This window comes from Zootoca vivipara, chromosome Z2, assembly GCF_965207765.1.
Source record: "Zootoca vivipara chromosome Z2, rZooViv2.hap1.1, whole genome shotgun sequence".
Taxonomy (NCBI): Eukaryota; Metazoa; Chordata; class Lepidosauria; order Squamata; family Lacertidae; genus Zootoca; species Zootoca vivipara.
The window spans coordinates 18306851-18322636 of NC_142585.1; the positions used below are offsets into that span (position 1 = coordinate 18306851).

A 15786-nucleotide genomic window follows, 5' to 3' on the forward strand; every position below is an offset into this window, starting at 1 on the left:
TTATCAAATCATCTGCAAAGGCCTTTATTTTGTATGACTTACTTCCTACTACTATTCCTTTTATTTCTGGGTCTTATTGCAATTGCCAGTGATTCTAACACCATAATAAACAGTAGCAGTGACAATGGGCAACCTTGCCTAGTTCCCTTCATTATTTTAAACAAATAAAAAATCAAAAAATCCTTCCAGTAGCACCTTAGAGACCAACTAAGTTTGTCATAGGTATGAGCTTTTGTGTGCATGCACACTTCTTCAGATAGATAGTTATCAGATAGATACTTCTTCAGATGCTAGTTATCTGAAGAAGTTTGCATGCACACAAAAGCTCATACCTATGACAAACTTAGTTGGTCTCTAAGGTGCTACTGGAAGTAATTTTTGTTTGTTTGTTTTGACTACGTCAGACCAACACGGCTACCTATCTGTAACTGTCATTATTTTAAAACTTTCTATTATTTCATTATTTATAATCAATTTCGCTCTCTGATTTTGATATAGTGTCTCAATGCCTCTACTGAAATTCTTCCCAAACCCCATGATTTCTATATATATATATTTCATATAGCTCCAAGATATATTATTGAGGCTTCTTGAAGTCTCATCCTGCTAAAGAAGGAAATTCATGATTTTCAGTTTCAATACATTTCAATAATTCCACAATCATTGATAAAAACTGTGTTCATTTTTGTCCTGACACGTAACATGATTTGGTTTATTTTCACAAGTCACTGAACTATTCGCTTTGTAAGCATCTTTTGTACGGCACAGCCTCTCTGTTCAGCATTCAAAGACAATTCTAGGTAGATTGAATGAATGAATATTGCTAGCAGCCGTCACAGTTGGTCACGGTGCATAGAATACAAATAATTAATTTAAAACTGAACAACAGCAACAGCAAAGCAAACATACCAAAATGTAAAAATCACTCTTGCCTAAGTTAAGCCCTCCATATCTCACACTCCCCCTTATGATACTTGTCTTTGTGCCTCACTCTCAACTTATTTGCAGAAGCGGGTGTGACGTTGAAGGAGCCAGCCACTGATGATGCTCTGCAGTTGACTCTGCACTTTGGACATGGGGGGGTAGCCCACCTACCCCCCCAAAATATAGGGGGGCAAAAGGGTTTGGCCCCCAGGAGCTGGGGTCCCTGTTTCAGGGGCGAGTAGTATATAAAGCCTGAGGCAGAAGTTGGCAGAGCAATGGATGTGGCTCTTACTTTTGTACTGTAGGCTACATTCCAGCCACACAAAATTCAAAGGCACACACAGCTTCTCCAGGAAAGCAAGAGGCATTATTGCAGTTCAGGGACACGGTCCAGCCAAGCAAAAGCACTCAACAATCGCATTTCCAGAAGGTGGAAAAAGCAACAAGGGGATCATCTATGTTGGACCTGGTCCTCACCAACAGGAAAGAACTGATGGACAAAATGAAAGTACTTGGAAACTTGAGAGGAAGTGTTCATGTCCTAGGTTTCATAATACAGAGGCAAGGCATAGATGAGTGTAGTCAGACATGTAGTCAAAGTGTAGTCTGGACTTCAATAAGATTGATTTCATGAAGCTTAAGAAGCTACTGAGTGAGATCCCATGACTACAAATACACAAAGATAAGGGAATCCTAAATGGATGAGAGTTTTTTAAAGGTGAAATATTGAAGGGCAAAATGCAGACAGTTCCAACAAGAAAAAAAGGGAGGCATCTAAGGAAACTGGTGTGGTTGCATAAGAAGCTTACAGATGAACTGAGATTTAAGAAGGGCATAAGAAAGGGGAGATCACAAAGGAGCAGTATATACAAGTACCGGTAGCTGACAGTTGCAGGGAGAAGGTCAGGCAGGCAAAAATTCAGAATGAGCTCAGGATTGCAAGAGGTAAAAAATAAAAGGTTTCTTTGGCTATGTCTGAAGCAAGAGGAAGAACAAGTAAATAGTAGGTCCTCTGTGCAGTGAAGATGAAGAAATGCTGTATTGAGTGACGGAGAGAGGGTGGAACTACAGTGGACCCTCGGGTTACGTACCTCTCTGGATACATAATATTCGGGTTGCAAAAATTTCCAGGTTATGGGTTTTTTGGGGTGCGCATGGACCCCAGAACGAATTAAATCCTTATCCAGAGAGTCGACTACTCAACACCTATTTAACCTTTGTCTCTACCTGGTAATAACAGATGTTATGTAAGGAGAGAGATGCAGCCCAATATAGGAAATGAGGTAGTAAGGGAACACTTAGCTACATTAAATGAATTCAAATCTCCAAGGCCTGATGAGCTGCTCCCAAGGGTACTAAAGGGGCTTGCAGAAATAATCTCAGAGCCCTTGTCTATGATCTTTGAGAATCCTTGGCGAGCAGGTGAGGTTACTGCCGACTGGAGATGGGCAAATGTCCCCATCTTCAATTATTTCAACCGTGGGGGTGGGATTATAAATTGTTGGGGACTGAAGGATACTGTTCCAGCTGTGGCATGGTTGGTAGGGCAGTTCTTTTTGGCTGTGCCTATATGAGTTCTTTGTTTTGCTTTTGAAGCTACATTTTCTTACACACTGTACTGCAGAATGCAAACAGGTATAACTGTGTTTTCCAGAACACAATTATTGTGTATTGCATAATGTGTTCTGCCTGCTGTCATTGAATTAAAAGCAGCGCATTCAGGGAAGAGGGCAAGCAGCTGTTTGCATGTTACTCATTTTACATACAGCAATTAGGTTTTTTTTTTATCCTGATGTGTAAGCCATAGAATCATAGAGTTGGAAGAGACCACAACGGCCATCCAGTCCAACCCCCTGCCAAGCAGGAAACACCATCAAAGCATTCATGACATATGGCCGTCAAGCCTCCGCTTAAAGACCTCCAAAGAAGGAGACTCCACCACACTCTTGGCAGCAAATTCCACTGCCGAACAGCTCTTACTGTCAGGAGGTTCTTCCTAATGTTTAGGTGGAATCTTCTTTCTTGTAGTTTGAATCCATTGCTCCATGTCCGCTTCTCTGGGGCAGGAGAAAACAACCTGTCTCCCTCCTCTATATGACATCATTTTATATATTTGAACATGGCTATCATATCACCCCTTAACCTTCTCTTCTCCAGACTAAACATACCCAGTTCCCTAAGCCGTTCCTCATAAGGCATCGTTTCCAGGCCTTTGACCATTTTGGTTGCCCTCCTCTGGACACGTTCCAGCTTTTCAGTATCCTTCTTGAACTGTGGTGCCCAGAACTGGACACAGTACTCCAGGTGACCAGAGCAGAATACAGTGATACTATTACTTCCCTTTATCTAGATCAGACATCCCCAAACTTCGACACCCCCCCCAGATGTTTTGGACTACAATTCCCATCATCCCTGACCACTGGTCCTCTTAGCTAGGGATCATGGGAGTTGTAGGCCAAAACATCTGGAGGGCCGCAGTTTGGGGATGCCTGATCTAGATGCTATACCCCTATTGATGCAGCCCAGAATTGCATTAGCTTTTTTAGCTGCTGCATCACACTGTTGACTCATGTCAAGTTTGTGGTCTACCAAGACTCCTAGAACCTTTTCACATGTACTCCTCTCAAGCCAGGTGTCACCCATCCTGTATTTGTGCCTTTCATTTTTGTTGCCCAAGTGTAGTACCTTACATTTCTCCCTGTTAAAATTCATCTTGTTTGCTTTGGCCCAGTTGTCTAATCTGTTAAGGTCATTTTGAAGTGTGATCCTGTTCTCTGGGGTATTAGCCACCCCTCCCAATCTACATGCTAAAATTTATAGTATTAACTTGAGTCTTGATTGGATCAATTTTTGTATACATTTACAGTGAAATAAAAATTTGGAGCAGAGTGAAATCTATTTTTATTTAAGAGGTGTGATTGTGCCATTGCAAGCAGTATCCTAGAGGCATTCCTTGTATGAGTGCAAGAGAAGATAGAATCCCTCTTCTCATAGGATGCCTGCCTTCTTATTCATAAGAACTTAAGATTAAAAATCATCAGAGGTTGCCAGATCAAGTGTGAGTATCTTTCTGACTGATCTCTAGGAAGCAAACTCTATGGTGCCTTTTCTGTATTCTAGCCAATGAGTGCAAAGAGTCTGGGAGTCTAGCCTCTGTCTAGAAAGGGCCACGGGCTGTCCTCCCCGTGCCTTAGCTCCTTTCATCACAACGTTTCTGGCGAGGTACCCGAAAGTTGCCAACTTCTTCCCGCTGCCGGGGCTCCTGTGCACAGCTGCCAGGTGCTGAAGCTTTTCATAGACCCCAGGCTCAAGTGACAACGACGAGATCATCACCTGTTGGATTTCACCGTCTCTGTATGTTAAAGACACAGGGGACGAACCAGCAGCTAACTTGTGCATTAGTGGCAATGTAGCGCCTCGTTTCCTAATAGTACATGCAAAGGGAGCTCAGCCAGTTCCCAGCCGAGGGAGCGGATAACCTCCAGAGTCACGCAGGGGGGCGATCCCGACGCTGGGGATCGGTCCCTCCTCCTTGCCGGGGTTTTCTCGCTTGCTGCCCACCCTCTTCTCTCTTCCCCATCCTTTTCTCCTCTCCTGGTCCAGCAACAGCGTTTTCGCTTTCACAGCTGCTGCTGCTGTTGCTACTGCTGCTGTTGCCGCCGCCGCCGCCAGCAAGCCTAAGTGATCCGCTGTCTCTCCTCCTCCTCCTCCTCCGCCCCCCCCCGATCTATTGGAGATGGGATCGCCTCCCAAACCTTAGCATGCTTCTTCAGCACGGGGGGTACCGACACCTCATTTGCTGAGCCAGCCACCGGCAGCTCCATCTCCCCAGTGACCACCCCAGAAGAAAAACAAGGTAGGCCTACCACCGATTATTTGCAGAAGGCAATAATAAATGATCAAGGTTGAGTCAGCCTTACAAATGCCACCCCCTCCCCGCGTCACACACACACCATCGCCATAATTGCTCTCTCTTTATCTCTCTGTGTCCTCAGCAATTGAGGTGGGGAGGGGCCTCTCACCTTGGAATTCGCCTCGTCCGTCCCTCCGTCCCCCCCCCCCGCGTCCGAAGAACCCTTTCCATTTCCATTTCTCCCTCTCTCTCTTAAGAATTTCCTCCTAGATGAGTGACAGCTTTACGCTGATTCCCTTCCCGATTCTGACAAATTCCAGAGGACTAGCTGAACGATTCTGTTATAGGAAAATGAGACCTCTTCTGTTTTTTTAAGACTCCCTTCTTTGTTTTCTGCCTGCAGATGCTGTTGAACAGTAACCATCCCTCTCTCTCTTCTCCCCCTCTCCTTGCAAATTTCCCAAGAGAGAGAAGCTATAATAACAAAATCATTGTCTTGGTAAGGGGAGGTGGAGGGTTGATGATGGTTCTGGTGGCAGAATGAAGGGCCTTAACTTTGCTTAACATCTTGAGAATACAACAAAGAGATTGTGGGAAGTTATGGCAGGCAACACCCTGGAAGATCCGTGTTTCCCTACTTCTATGATAACAGATACACTTGAGAGCCTCTGGAACCTAATGGTGTGCCTAAAAGCTTCTGAGCTGGGTGACTTCATGTGGTCATCAGTTACCTACCCAAAGTTGGCAATCAAATAAGAGAAGTTATGGGAAAAGTCAGGAGTGGACTATTTGACCCAAAGCAGAGGAACATTGCTAATGAATGTAAGGCAGGGGTCTGCAACCTTTAAGACAAAAAGAGCCACTTGGACCCGTTTCCGAAGAAAAAAAATAAACTGGGAGCCGCAAAACAGGGACGTAATTAGAAATCAGAGGGCCCCATAGCAAAATTTGCTATGCCCAATAATCAATGCCCCAAAATGCCATAGAAAATTAATCAGGGCCCCAGTGTACCATAATCAGTGCCTGATGTAAATAATAATTAATAATGAGGGCCCAATGTCATCCTCGTCATTATAAAAATAACTTTGAGTTTGGGCTGCCTTGATTACTGGGAACATAGCTGCCAAGTTCTCTCTTTTTTTAAGGGAAATTCCCTTATGCTGAATAGGCTTCCTCGTGAGAAAAGGGAAAACTTGGCAGCTATGACTGGGAATGGGCACCAGCAACCACTGCCTTATGAGTTTGGGCTGCCTTGATTACTGGGAATGGGCAAAACTCTGACTCCCTTATTAGGACACCTGTATGGTTTCATGTGTGTTGCTCCCATCAAGTGAACTTATAAAATTTCCTCATATTGAATCAACCCATTGATTAATACATCTACCTCAATCTCCTGACCAGGCCGGCAGGAGGCCACAGGCAGGCCGCAGGCAGGAGCAGCAGCAGCAAACACGCGCTCCGAGCCCGCAAGCCTTTTCTGCTGCTGGGCGGGAAGAAGCGCGCCCGTTTTAAAAAAATAAATAACTCCGCCCCCGCCCCCCGTGAGCCTATTGGCTGCAGAAATGCGGCGGGGAGGGGCTGATGCAGGGAGGGGGCCGACCACGCTTCCCGGGCTGCTAACGTCACCTTGCGTCCTTTTTGCACAGCGCACGCGCACAGCGGAGCTGTGGACTCCGGCGGGCGCCGTGTGGGGCGCAGGCACACAGCGCGCCGCTGCAGCTGTGTGCTCCGGCGGCGGTGGGCACCGCGCGAGTGTCTGACGGGCGTGGCGGGCGCCGCCACATGGCTCAGGCGGCGCATGGCTCGGACGCCTCCTCCCCTCGTATCCGCTCCGGAGCCGCAGCAAAGGTGTAAAAGAGCCACATGCAGCTCCGGAGCCGCAGGTTGCAGACCCCTGATGTAAGGCAAAGAATTGGAGAAAGGTGGTCAGTGCAAGGTTTAAAGCCCCACTCATACTTTGCCAGTTAAAACAATGAAATTGGTCTAAGTCAGGCATCCCCAAACTTCGGCCCTCCAGATGTTTTGGACTACAATTCCCATCATCCCTGACCACTGGTCCTGTTAGCTAGGGATCATGGGAGTTGTAGGCCAAAACATCTGGAGGGCCGCAGTTTGGGGATGCCTGGTCTAAGTATTAACAAGTGTGCCCATCAAACTGGCAGATCCCTGTGTTTAACAGTCAAACATGACCATCTGACCTGCATTAATGTCCAACAATTATGGGGCTTTCAAAGCGTTCGTTGTTCCTTTTTTAAATAGCCATTACTTTTGTTCATTGCAATTAAAAAATGGGAAAAAATAAACAGTGGATGTTAAGTTTGTTGTGATTCTGTTATGGATACTTTAAGCTGAGATTCCTGTACTGCAGGGGGTTGGACTAGATGACCCTTGGGATCCCTTCAAACTCTACAGTTCTATGATTCTATTATTCCTTTTTAATTCCCCCATAACATGTGCACATGAAGCAGTCATCATTTATTTATTTTTATGCAAAGGGATTTGTGAGTTTGATATACAAAACAATTAAATATACTTCCCTAATACTAAGAATGTAACAGTGCATAGAGCAGGTAAAACTGACCAGAGATCGGGGGGGGGGGGGAGAAATGCATAAGAACTGATAGATAGGGAGGACTCTATCTATTGTTCAAGATGTCAGGAGTGGCAGAACTTCAAGCAGGAAATAGAAACTTTTGACAAAAAGGGTGGGTGGAGTACAACGGATTTTTAAAAAACGGAAGAGAAGAATTTGTCAGATAAGTCTGGCTGCGTGTTTTAGGAATCTAACAAAATGAGTGCAAATGTATTGCGGCATAAGCATTTGCACTACATAGCAGCAAGCCCACTTCATTGGATGGGAAATGTGCTGGATTCAAAGTTCCATCAGCCCAGCCAGCATGACCAATATTCCGGGATGATAGGAGTTGTGTAGTTCAGCTACACTTGGCGGTCACAGTCCCTCCCCTTTGCATTATACATGGCCTATCTTCTGACAGCTGAAGATCTTTCTCCTCCCATCCACCGCTACAAATTTTGACCAGATATTGTCCACACCCTTACCCTTACCACTAAGGGCTAGAAACTTGTCTGTTCCCAGAATTCTCTGGGGCAGGTCTTCTGCTTTATATGTATGTGGTGTGAACATTGCCTTGGGTATGCTAGGCAGGTCAGAGCAAATAACCTCTAAAGCAGGCATCCCCAGACTTTGGCCCTCCAGATGTTTTGGACTACAATTCCCATCTTCCCCGACCACTGGTCCTGTTAGCTAGGGATCATGGGAGTTGTAGGCCAAAACATCTGGAGGGCCGCAGTTTGGGGATGCCTGCTGAAATATACTCGGAGTCGAGAGTGAATTTCATGCTCTTTATTCAGCTCATATTCATCAAGGAGAAGAAGAGAAGACGAATGGCTCTTTTCCCAAAACCATCTGCTTATATACATTATTTACACAATGGGCCTTGCGTGATTGGCTACTTCAGGGCTACACCTGTGGGCCAATTATATTGTGGATTGACTTCTGCCTGCAGCCTGATTGGCTGCTCCTACAGGCCAATCAGGTAGCAGATTCACTTCTGCCAGCCGCCTGATTGGCTGCTCCAGCAGGCCAATCAGGTTGCGGATTCACTTCCACCTGGAGTTGGATTGGGTAGCTCCCGCTGATTCTGAATCCTATTGTTCTAGGATTCAGCTCAGTACATAACACCCCTCCCCTCTAAGTTCCAGTCCTGCCCGGGAAGTTGCATTCGTAGTCCCCAAGGTCTGCTGGCCGCCTCCGTGTGCGTTGTGGCCTGGGGTGTTCCTTGGTCAGGGGTTCTGGTTCTGGCTCGTGTTCCGAGGCTGCTGGCTGTGCCGGGGCTGTCTGGTCTGGCGCCACTGAACCACTAGGTTGTGACTCTGGTTCCGGTGTCCTTCCAGCCTCGGGGCGCCCCTCTGTGCCTACTGCTTCTGCTTCCCCTGCCCACCCCTCTCGCTCTACAGGCCTCACTGCCCTGCTGTCCCCTTGGGACCCCTCTGTCCCGCTCTCCTCCCGGGTTCCTCCTGGGAATCGTCGCCGTAGCTGGTCGCAGTGGCGGCGCCAACATTGCCCCCCTTCCGTTAGTACCTCGTACGACACGGGACCGGTCACCTTGGTGACTGTGGCGGGTACCCATGCTGGGCCTGCCCCAAAATTCTTTGCATACACTGGGTCCTGGGCCACAAATGTCCGGGGGTTCCTGCCTTTCCCCACCACTACCTCATCCTGAGCTCTGTCGGGGTGAAGTCGGTCCAGTCTAGTTGCAAGGCGCCGGCCCATGAGTAGTTCAGCTGGGCTCCGGCCCGTCGTTGTGCTTGGGGTGCTGTGCTGTGCTAGAAGAAATGCGGCAAGGCGGTATTCCCAGTCCCCTTGTGTTATGCGGCGGAGGCTGTCCTTGGTGGTCCGCACCATGCGCTCCGCTTGGCCATTGGTGGCAGGGTGGAATGGTGCTGAGCGGATGTGGCGGATGGCGTTCTGCGCTGTGAAGGTCTGGAACTCCTCTGACGTGAATGCGGTTCCATTGTCCGAGACGAGGGTGTCAGGGAGCCCGTGGGTTGCAAACAGCTTACGTAGTACCCGGATGGCTGCCGCCGTAGAAGTGGACGGTACCAGTGCGACCTCCAGCCATTTGGTGTAGGAATCCACCACTATGAAGAATGTTTTTCCCTGGAAGGGGCCAGCGAAGTCCACGTGCAAGCGTGACCATGGATGTCGGGCGGACTCCCAGGGCTGGACTGGGGCCCTTGGGGGATCCGGGCGGGATTCTTGGCAGGTCTGGCAGTGTTGGACCCAGGCCTCTATCTCTCTGTCAATCCCCGGCCACCACACATAACTCCTGGCAAGGGCCTTCATCCTCACTACCCCTGGGTGTGTCTCGTGTAGGGCTGTGAAGACCCTTTTGCGGAGGGGCTGGGGAACAACAACCCTGCTTCCCCATAACAGGCACCCCTTGTGGGCCGACAGTTCATGTTTGCGGTTTGTGTAGCCAGCGAATTCTGGCCCGGGGCTGCTGCTGGGCCATCCTCGCCACACCCAGTCCAGGACCCGGGAGATGACCCTATCTTTTGTGGAATGGTGCGCAACTTCTTGTGCCTGAATGGGTCGGTCGGGAAGCAGCTCCAGGGTCATAACCTCTTGCGCAGGCGCTGGGTCGGGGCCTGTTTCTGGTAGTGGTAGCCTGCTGAGTGCGTCTGCGTGGCCCATCGCCTTCCCAGGGCGGTGGATTAGTGCATACTGGTAGCCGGCAAGGAAAATTGACCACCTGAGGACACGTGGAGACAACACTTGGGGGGTCTGCTTCTCGGGGGCAAACAGGCCAAACAACGGCTTGTGGTCAGTCACTATGGTAAAGGGCCGCCCGTACAAGAAATCATGGAATTTTTTTACGCCCTTCACGATTGCCAGACCCTCCTTGTCAATCTGTGAGTAGTTTCGTTCGGCTGCAGCAAGCGTCTGGGAGAAGTATGCCACCGGCACCTCTCTTCCATCCGGGAGTTGGTGTCCCAGGACAGCGCCGATGCCATAGGGAGAGGCGTCGCATGCCAGCACCACTGGCAGCCTCTCGTCGAAGTGTGCCAAGACCGAGTTCGAGACGAGCAAGTCCTTGACTGCCTGGAATGCGGCCCTTTGTCGCTGGCCCCACACCCAAGGGGCCCTTTTATCTAGGAGTCTGTGTAGGGGCTCCGCTACCGCTGCCTTATGGGGAAGGAAGGCATGGTAAAAGTTCAATAGTCCCAAGAATGACTGAAGTTCGGGCTTGCTCTTGGGTGCTGGGGCCTCACAAATGGCCCGTACCTTGTCACCGGTTGGATGGACCCCTTCTGCGTCCACCTTAAATCCCAGAAAGTCCACCTGCGGCACTCCCAGTAAACACTTTTCCCGCTTCACCTTGAGGCCCGCCGTCTGGAAACGGTGCAGGACGGAGCGGAGGCGGTCCTCAAATTCCTCTGGTGTGGGCCCGGCGATCAGTACATCATCGAAGAAGGGGGTGACGCCAGGAATCCCTTTAAGGAGAGAGTCCATTAGATTCTGGAATATGCCTGGTGCCACGCTAACGCCAAATTGCAGCCGCTTTACTCTGAATGCCCCTCTGTGCGTCACAATCGTCTGAGCCTCTGCTGTGGCTTCGTCCACAGGCAACTGTTGATACGCTTGGGCCAAGTCCAGTTTGCCAAAGATTTTTGACCCAGCCAGGGTGGCGAGGACATGGCTGACCACTGGCACTGGGTATGCATGGGCCGTGAGAGCCTTGTTTATGGTGCATTTGTAGTCTGCACAGATGCGGACCGAACCGTTAGGCTTGACGGGTGTGACAATTGGAGTTTCCCAGGGGGCGTTGGGCACCGGCTCCAGCACTCCTTGCTCCACGAGCCGGTCCAATTCCTCGTCTATGCGGGGTTTCAGGGCGAACGGGACCCGGCGGGCCTTGTGCCTGATGGGTCGTACAGCGGGGTCTAGCTGTAGGGCAATGGGGGGTCCTGTATATCGTCCCAATGCCCCATCGAAAACCCCTGGAAACTCTTTGCATATGGCGTCCACGTCCACTTGTAAGCTAGTGCGGTTCACCCCGGTAACGGCTAGCCCCAGAGGTCCAAACCATGCCAGTCCCAGTAAGCTAACGTAGGGGCCCTTAACTACCAGCAAGTCCAATTGTTGCTTTCGCCCTCGATATTGCACCCTGAAGGTCCCCACCCCCATTGTAGGGACCTTACGTTTCTGGAAGTCCCGGAGGGTGAATGGGGCCGGCCTTAGTTTGGGACCCCCATTAGGGCACAGTTCCCTTAATGTTCGGGCCGAGATTATGGATAGAGTTGAACCCGTGTCCAGCTCCATGCGGCATGGGGCTCCCTCTATCTGTACCTCTATATAAATTTTCTCTGTGCTGGGATGGGGCAACTGGAATACCTGGTAGTCCGTGATCTCCGTCGAGTTGCCTTGGTGCATGGTGCCGTGTGACCTGGGGCTCCTGGGTCGGTCATCTGATGCTTGTCGACGGGTGAGTCGAGCCCGACACACCCGGGCGATGTGTCCCAATTTTCTGCACTGCCTGCACTCTGCGTTGCGGAAACGACAGGTCCTCCTCTCGTGGTTCTCCCCGCAGCTTGCACAGTTCCCTCCTTCTCGTCGAGGCTGCTGTGGTGTGTGTGCTGCTTGAGTGCGCCGCTGTACTCGGTGTACTTCCTCCCTGTCAGATTCGGATTCGTCGGTGAGGTCTTCGTGGTAGACCCTCGGTTGGGATGGCGGGGCCGGTCGTGCCTCTTGCGTTGACCTCTCGGCGGCTTCGGTTGCCAGGGCTTCCTCCAGAGCAATCTGGAACGTGAGGTCTTTTTTGGCGTAGAGGCGTCGTTGCAACATCTCGTCCCTCAGGCCACCGACGAGGCGGTCACGAAGCATGTTATCCAACTCTGAGAAGTTGCATAACCGGGCGGCTTGGCGGAGGGAGGTCACAAACCCAGTTATGGTTTCCCCCGGGGCTTGCCGCTTTGCGTAGAAGGCATTTCGGCAAGCTACCACCGAGGGCTGTGGTGAAAAGTGCTCCTTCAGCCGTTCCATTATTGTTTTGTAAGAGACGGTAGCGACATCTCTAGGTGCAAGGAGAGCCCGGGCGATTTCAAACGTCTCCTCTCCACAGACGCTGAAGAATGTCGCCCTCTTCATGGCATCGTTGGTGACTTCTTTCGCTTGCAGGAGGAAGTTGAAACGGGCGGCGTACCCTTCCCAGTCTCCTGATGCTGGTTTGAATGGCAAGAAGCTGCTGTCGGTTGCCATTCTGGGTTCCTTGGGTCCTGGAGCTGAAGCCTGGATGCACGGTGCGATGCAGCGGTGCAGCAGGTGGCGGTGCTGCGGTGCAGTGCGTGGTGGCGGTCAGCTCAGCAGGATCCCATCCTCGTCGCCAGTGAAATATACTCGGAGTCGAGAGTGAATTTCATGCTCTTTATTCAGCTCATATTCATCAAGGAGAAGAAGAGAAGACGAATGGCTCTTTTCCCAAAACCATCTGCTTATATACATTATTTACACAATGGGCCTTGCGTGATTGGCTACTTCAGGGCTACACCTGTGGGCCAATTATATTGTGGATTGACTTCTGCCTGCAGCCTGATTGGCTGCTCCTACAGGCCAATCAGGTAGCAGATTCACTTCTGCCAGCCGCCTGATTGGCTGCTCCAGCAGGCCAATCAGGTTGCGGATTCACTTCCACCTGGAGTTGGATTGGGTAGCTCCCGCTGATTCTGAATCCTATTGTTTTAGGATTCAGCTCAGTACATAACACCTGCTCTAAAGGGTTGTAGTTTTGGGAGGTCTTATTTCCATTTGGATTTGCTCTGAAGGTTTATCTGGGGTGAACCAGACTGAAAATCTTGTATTCAAGAGTGAAGTAAGGACAGCTGGGTCATCATGTGACCTCGTGGTTAGAGCCTCTAAACAGTACACAAAGGGAAAACTGGTTCATTTGAACAAGGTTAGTTCCACATGAAGCATTTTCTCTGCAAGTAACATTATTAATTTTATGCAGTTATTGCAGAGGAAACCAGATGATATCACTGCCAAACCCTTGCATGTCAGTTGGGGGGGGTGCCCCATGGCCCTCCCATCTGTTTTAATATCCAGTTTGCAGTCACTTTTCTGATTTCTGATGCAAGTTTAGTAACAAGTCCAACCTATCCAGGAAACCCTTGCAAAGCCTTATGGACACTTGTCTCTGCTTCTGGCCTAACAATAACAAAAACAGTAGTAATATCATTATTGTTATTACTATTGCACTTATTATTTGTTATTTTAACAAAAAGCAACCCAAATAAATCTACAAAATAGTAGAAAGATTAATTGTTTTGTTTGTTTTTGAAGTCCCTTTGTTGCCCTTGAATAATATATTTTCATAGCATAATTACAGGCCCGCTCACCCTTTTCGTACGGTGGCATTGTGGGAGAGAGGAGTTTTCACTAGGGCCACAGTGAGGAAATTCAAACTGGCTGTGCCCTTCCTGATAGGTGAAGGGGGCATAAGCCCTCTCTGCCTATCAGGAACCGGATCCTAGCCTGCACCCTGCTTTGGCAAATGAGGGTGCAGGCTGGGACTTGGGCTTTGACAGGGGCGGAGTCGATGGAGCCCAAGGTGGGCTTCCCTCGGATCCGCCCCTTGCCCATTTAATCAGCCTACACCTGGGGCACAGCTTGTTTGTTCCTGCTTCAGGTTTTCCCACCCACCCACCCTCGGTTTAAGCTGATAGTCAATGACTTTGCTGTGGTGGTCGCCCTGACCTCCTTCAAGGAGCCAGGTAGGAATTTGCCTACCAGGCTAATTGGCACTGACCCAGTGGTTTTGCCTACCTCATAGCAACTGGTTGGGCATTGGGGCAATCCTTTGTTTTGCACAGAGGGGAGGTTGTAGTCTCCGCCTGCCCCTCCAAACGCTGGGTATCCCATTAAAGGGATCCAGGAGGAGTGGCCATCCACGTGCCCTGGTGGGGCCAGGGCCGAAGGTGCTCCCCCAGATGGCGGTCCCTGTGGGGATCACCCTATTGGATGTAAGTCTTAGGAACCCCTGCCTAGATTGCCCCATGTCCAAGCCAAACCTCTTTCATCTGTATTCAATAAAGTTGTGCCCTGTTTTGACCAAAAACCAGTCTCATTGGTGTCTTATTATACGAGTTGAGGTATGGGAAGTCCGATGCCTGGTCCTGCAAGACATAATTAGTCTTGCCAAACACAATAATCTCCTTTTAATTGTTTCCGAATGTGGAATGAATTAATATTTAATTTAAGAAAACATTTTGATGGTTAGGAACATTTTGATGTTAGTAGGAAACAGATAACTAAAAGCTTCTTTAGCTGAGAGCTACCAGGAAATGATTAACTAAAGGGCCAGTAGCTGGGAGAAGTGGAGCCACTGCTGAATGAGACTTCTGAGTAAACATATTCTAGGACCTCGCCTATGAGGATAAACCTTGAATGATTTAATTCTGCTTCCATCTGACTGTGGAAGAGAAATCCCTTGGCATCACTAATGGGCCATGAGGGTAGAAGCAACCCAAATTCAATCTCTGCATGAAGAGGGGATTTAGATTTTTTGATGTTTCATTATCTATATATTCCCAACATAAATGCAGTTATTGCAGTGAGATACCCAAGGCAACTCCATAATAAAGGCCCTGAGCAGAAGTTTGTCAGATGTCTTCTCTGCCTCCATAATAGGCTAGTGGCTCCTTTTATAGCAATAGGCATAGCTTGAACGGTGAGGAACAAAAACCAGAGTTAAAGAAGCATTCAGGTTTTCAAAACTGTAAGAGCAAGGGGTTTTTTTGAACAAAGCTCCACATTTCAGGAAAGGAGCCCATGTAACTCCAGAGCTTGCTCAATGACAAACCTCAGTGAGTGTGACATTGGGATGGAGTTCTGTACGCAAGTCTCCTAAAATGCTCCAGAACTATTAGGATAACTTCTAGCAGGTCCCTTACAGGGCTAAGAAAATGCCCTGCTCTTCACTGAGCAAAATCAGGGCACTGCTATTGACAAGGGTTCTTGTTCTGCAGCTCTGCACTTGGAGATGACAAGTGCACAGCCTTACAAAAAAAAAAAAAGCAAAAATGGCAAGAGCATCACTGGATAATGATAGCAGTGGGGAGTTAGTTATAGAACCAGTGGTGGGTGGTGTAGTGGTTAGAGCATTGTTCTCAAAGGGTGTGGTGCGCCACACTGGTGCGGCAGGAGAGAATGGCAATTTTAGCTGGAAGATAAGGACAATCAAGGAAACATTTAAACATTTCAGTGTAGTATCCAAATTATTATAATTATTATTACCGGTATTAATTAAAAATTGTGGTGTGGCATGAGCAAAATTTTATTCTGAAGGAGTGGCAAGTGTGGAAAAAAGTTTCAGAAGCACAGGGTTAAAGTGTCGGACTAAGACCTGGGAGACCTGGGTTCAAATCCTCCCTCAGACACATAGTTCACTTGGTAACCTGAGGTCTGTCACTATTTCCCAGCCTAAAAT

General features: G+C 48.9%; 1 protein-coding gene across 6 annotated transcripts in view; it reads left to right on the forward strand.

Annotated features, from left to right (window-relative positions):
• Positions 1 to 4641: 4641 nt before the first annotated feature.
• Positions 4642 to 15786, forward strand: part of DRP2 (dystrophin related protein 2) — a 61200-nt gene continuing 50055 nt past the window's right edge. For all 6 annotated transcript variants that reach the window (XM_088664521.1, XM_088664524.1, XM_060270458.2 and 3 more), the window contains exon 1: positions 4642 to 4780. The gene's annotated coding sequence lies outside the window, so the exon portion shown is untranslated. The remainder of the gene's footprint in view (positions 4781 to 15786) is intronic.